A 6,000-nucleotide genomic window follows, 5' to 3' on the forward strand; every position below is an offset into this window, starting at 1 on the left:
TATACCCCAATTCTTGTAAACTCTCACTATTCTCATTTCAACATCAGATAAAGTAGATTTCCTGTGGAAAAAAAAGGTGTTGAAGCATCATTTGCTTGACCTCGTTAAGTGATGGGGTTGATCTAGATGTTCAGATAATCTTTTTTGAGAAAGTGAACAACATAGTGAGAAGTAAAATAACCATCTAAGTAGGATGCTTTGGATATCAGTTTGAGAAGTTTATACATAAACAGGCTAAGGGGTCAGGTACCAAAGGGAATAAAGGATGTTTACAAACACCATCACCTTATTCCAAAACCTTTTACTTTTTCTATACTCCCAAAAACAGTGGAAGATAGTTGCAGAGCTGTGAAAACATTTAGGGAAGGATCCTGAAGAAGAAGGGATTATAGCAGAGTGATTGATGGCAGAAAAGAATGCTCTCTGACTTGTGCGAAGATGAACTTCTTGTTTAAGTATGCTGAATTTAAAATTTTCAAGGTTGCATTACAATGTGCAGTCAAAAGGATAGAAGAGGACAACGAGGGGATATCTTTCTTCCATTGTGCACCCAGTTTATCCCATAAATGTGTTAAAAGTAACTTGGTAACTTTGATTTAAATAAATCTTAATTTTAATTTGAAAGTAATGAGCGTGCATAATTTGATAAGATGTGTAAATGGCGTTGAGAGGATAAATTCAATGATGTAATGCAATGACGGGCTTGGAGGAACATATAGAAATGAGAATTAGGGAGGGAAAAATGTTCACATACCTCAGAAAAATGCATAAAACGGCCCCCGGGGTCGATGCTGAACAAAGTCCTTTGACTTGCTATTGCAAAAAATTGAAGTTATGTAGGGAATACCTCAGCTATTTGGGCATCAGAGGTATTTACAGTAAATCACCTTGGGGTATCCTAAGAGTAGAGATGAGCGGGTTTGGTTCCCTGAGAACCGAACCCACCCGAATTTGCCTATCCGAACCGGGATCCAAGCCCGGCTCGGGTTCAGCTGCCCGCCTCGACTACATCATCGAGGCAAAACATCATCATCCCGCTGTCGGATTCTTGCAGGTTTTGGACTCTATATAAGTCCATGTGCATCGGCGCCATCTTCACTCCAGCATTGGAGAGTGTACTGGACGGACGTGTCCATCTTACTACTGGGTGACATGGCGTGGTGTGTGGTGGGTGGGGGTGCCCTGTGTGCTTTACCTGAAAAGGGGTGCTCTACATCTGCTGTATCTGAAAAATGGGAGGTCTCTCTGTCTGCTGTATCTGAAAAAGGGGAGTTCTCTGTCTGGTGTATCTGAAAAAAAAGGATTTTGATAACCTACCAGTAAATCCTTTTCTCCTAGTCCGTAGAGGATGCTGGGGACAACATCAAGACCATGGGGGTACAGATGGGATCCGCAGGAGACATGGGCACTCTAAAGACTTTTCATTGGGTGTGAACTGGCTCCTCCCTCTATGCCCCTCCTCCAGACCTCAGTTGTAGGAACTGTGCCCAGGGAGACTGACATTTCGAGGAAAGGAATTACTTAACTAGTGGTGAGATATCTTCCAACTCACACCCTCAACCATGCCGCACACATGGCATTCAACATAACACACGCCAACAGGCATGAACTAATTACAGCAACATGCTAAAACCAAGATAACACCACTTGTGTAACTGTAATAACTAAACTGCACCCAGCATCCTCTATGGACTAGGAGAAAAGGATTTACCGGTAGGTTATCAAAATCCTATTTTCTCATATGTCCTAGAGGATGATGGGGAGGACATCAAGACCATGGGGTCTATACCAAAGCTCCAGTACGGGCGGGAGAGTGCGGATGACCCTGGAGCACCGATTGACTAAACTCTAGGTCCTCATTGGCCAAGGTGTCAAACTTGTAGAACTTAGCAAATGTGTTTGACCCTGACCAAGTAGCTGCTCGGCAAAGTTGTAATGCCGAGCCGCCCAGGATGAGCCCAACTTCCTAGTGGAGTGGGCCTTTACCGACGTCGGTAACGGCAATCCAGCCATAGTATGAGCTTGCTGAATCGTATTTCTAAACCAACCTGCAATAGTCTGCTTGGAAACAGGACAGCCAATCTTGTTGTGATCATACAGGACAAACAGAGCCTCTGTTTTTCGTATACGAGCTGTTCTAGCAACATATATTTTCAAAGCTCTAACCACATCTAGAGACTTTGAATCAGTGAATGTGTCAGTAACTACTGGCACCACAATAGGTTGGTTTATGTGAAAAGCAGAAACCACCTTTGGAAGAAAATGTTGGCGAGTTCGCAACTCTGCCCTTTCTTCATGGAAAATCAGGTAAGGGCTCTTGTGAGACAAGGCCCCCAATTCAGACACCCACTTTGCGGATGCCAATGCCAAAAGCATCACCACTTTCCAAGTGAGAAACTTCAACTCTATCTTTTGTAGAGGCTCAAACCAATCTGATTGAAGGAACTGCAATACCATGTTAAGGTCCCATGGTGCCACTGGAGGCACGAATGGAGGCTGGATGTGCAGAACCCTTTTCACGAAGGTCAGAACCTCTGGAAGAGAGGCCAATTATTTTTGGAAGAACACTGACAAGGCCAAAATCTGGACCTTGATTGATCCCAATCGTAGGCCCTTCTCCACACCATCCTGCAAAAAATGGAGAAAACGTCCTAAGTGAAACTCTTCCGTAGGAGCTATCTTGGATTCACACCAAGACACATATTTTCTCCAAATATGGTGGTAATGTTTTGACGTTACTCCCTTTCTGGCCTGAATAAGGGTGGGGATGACCTCCTTAGGAATACCCTTCCTGGCTATGCTGAAGATCTGGGTACCAAGCCCTTCTTGGCCAGTCTGGGGCAATGAAGATTGCTCGAACCCTTGTCTTTCTTATGATCCTGAGTACTTTTGGGATCAGCGGAAGTGGAGGGAAAACATACACTGATGGAAACACCCACTGGGTCACCAGTGCATCCACTGCTACTGATTGAGGGTCTCTCAACCTGGTACAGTATCTCTGAAGCTTCTTGTTGTGATGAGACGCCATTATGTCTATTTAAGGAACTCCCCAAAGACTTGTCACCTCTGCGAAAATGTCTTGGTGGAGGCCCCACTCTCCTGGATGGAGATCATGTCTGCTGAGGAAGTCTGCTTCCCAGTTGTCTAATCCCGGAATGAATATTGCCGACAGAGCTTGTAGATGCTTTTCTGTCCAGCGGAGGATTTTTGTCGCCTCTGCCATTGCCGCTCTGCTTTTCGTTCCGCCCTGCCTGTTTATGTATGTGACTGCTGTTACATTGTCTGCCTGGATCTGCACGGGACGGTCTTGAAGAAGATGTACCGCTTGTTGAAGGCCGTTGTAAATGGCTCTTAGCTCCAGAATGTTTATGTGAAGGCAGGCTTCCTGTTGTGAACACGTCCCTGGAAGTTTTCTCCCTGAGAGACTGCTCCCCAGCCTTGAAGACTTGCATCCGTGGTTACTAGGACCAAGTCCTGAATCCTGAACCTGCATCCCTCTAGCAGGTGAGAGCTGTGCAACCACCACAGGAGCGAAATCCTGTTTTTTGATGACAGGATTATCTTTCTGTGCATGTGTAGGTGTGGCCCCGACCACTTGTCCAACAGGTCCCACTGGAATACTCTGGCATGGAACCTGCCAAACTGTATGGCCTCGTAGGCCGCCACCATCTTCCCCAACAACCAAATGCACTGATGGATCGACACACTTGATGGTTTCAATATCAGTTTTACCATTTTCTGGATTTCCAGAGCCTTTTCCAGTGGAAGAAATACTCTCTGAACTTCTGTGTCCAGAATCATCCCAAGGAAAGACAACCTTGTTGTCGGTTCCAACTGTGACTTTGGATAATTTATGATCCACCCGTGTTGTTGGAGTATTGACAGGGAGAGGGATATGTTTTGTGATAACTGCTCCCTGGATCTCGCCTTTATCAGGAGTTCGTCCAGATAAGGGATTATATTGACTCCTTTTTGACGAAGGAGGACCGTCATCTCCGCCATCACCTTGGTGAATACCCTCGGCGCAATGGAGAGACCAAAAGGTAACGTCTGGAATTGGTAAAGGCAATCCTGAATCGCAAATCCCAGATAAGCCTGGTGAGGAGGATAAATGGAAATATGCAGGTAAGCATCCTTTATGTCCACCGACACTAAGTAGTCCCTCTCCTCCAGTCTGGCAAACACTGCCCGAAGTAATTCCATCTTGAACTTGAACCTTTTCAGGAAGAAATTCAGATCTTTTAGATTTAGGATCGGTCTGACCGAGCCGTCCGGCTTCGGAACAACAAAGAGGCTTGAATAAAAAGCCCACCCTTGTTGTGACAACGGTACCAGGACTATAACCTGGTCTTGACATAATTTTTGGATTGCCGCTGTTACTGCTTCTCTCTCTGGCGGAGATGCTGGCAAGGTCGATTTGAAAAATCGGCCTGGGGGAACATCTTGAAACTCTAGTTTGTATCCCTGGGATACTATTTGCAACACCCAGGGATCCAGGCCAGACAGAATCCAATCCTGGCTTAAGAGTTTGAGATGTGCCCCCACCCGAGCGGTCTCCCGCTGGGGATTTGGCAGAATTAGGGGTAGATTTCTGCTCTTGCGAACCTGGAGCCGGTGTGGGCTTATTTCCCCTTCCCCTACCTGCAAAGAAGGGGGAACCTCTCACCTTTTTGTATTTATTGGGCCGAAAGGACTGCATTTGCGGGTGATAGGTCTTTTTTGCCGGTGCAAGCGCAGAGGGCAAAAATGTTGACTTACCTGCAGTAGCCGCCGAGACTAACGCATCCAGGTCATCGCCAAATAAGGCCTCACCTTTATATGGGAGAGCCTCCATGTTTCTTTTGGAATCTGCATCCGCGTTCCACTGGCGAATCCACAACGCCCGCCTAGCCGATACTGCCATGGTAGCGGCTTGTGAACGCAAGAGTCCAATATCCTTCATTGCTTCCAGCATGTAGGCGGCAGCGTCCTTGATATTCCCTAACTTAAGGAGTATCTCATCTTTATCAATTGTGTCAATTTCTGATGACATGCTTTCTGACCATTTTTAAATAGCGCGACTCATCCATGCGCAGGCAATAGTGGGCCTGAGCAGTCTACCATTGGTAACATAAATGCATTTCAATGTCGTTTCCATTTTGCGGTCTGCCGGCTCTTTAAGAGAAGCCGTGCCAGGAGCAGGGAGAATTACCTTCTTTGTCAACCTGGAAAGTGAAATACAGAAAGATACGTGGGCGCTATTTATAAAAATAAATAATTTAAAATAATTTAAATAGAACAATTAATATTTTCTACTTTATAATGTTGCTCCACTTTTCTAGCTGCCCACAATTGGGGATCTGGATATCCACCAAAGCTAGAATACAACCAAAAATACACAATAATGTGGGCGCTCCAAAAAGATATATTTGCAACAGCTGCTGGTTTTGTAAATACAAATTTTATTTATATTTATTTATATTATTAGTCTCTGATGAAACCGCCCCTTTGAGAGGCGGAGAAACGCATCAGGTGACTGAATTTTGACTGTGGAACGCAGGTGGAACGCAACCGGAAGCCGGAAGCTCCGAACCCGGAAGCCGCTGATCTCGGCCAAACACAGCGTCTCCTGCAGCTCAGGGCTTGCTGCCCCTACCGCTCCTCTCTGCAAATAAGTGGCATAGGAAGGTGCAGACCACTACCAACTAAGCAGAAGCCCCCAGCTTTGGGGAACCGCCGCTGAGTGGCCTGTCCGTTAGCCAACAAGAGAGAGCGTGATCCATCCACGGATACAATACAGACGTGGACAGCAACTGATTGCAGTATATGCTATATATCACCGGATCCACATATGACCAGTCCGGACTTGGTGAAGTATAACAGGCTTTATAAAGCAATGAACTGCTTCTACTAATTCGTTATTGAGCTCAAAACTGTGTTATAAGTACTAACGATCACTAACAGCCGGCATATGCATATTAATTACACTAATCACCAGTTATCTTCAGGATTGCCAGCAAG

The sequence above is a fragment of the Pseudophryne corroboree genome, chromosome 8, assembly GCF_028390025.1.
Source record: "Pseudophryne corroboree isolate aPseCor3 chromosome 8, aPseCor3.hap2, whole genome shotgun sequence".
NCBI lineage: Eukaryota > Metazoa > Chordata > Amphibia > Anura > Myobatrachidae > Pseudophryne > Pseudophryne corroboree.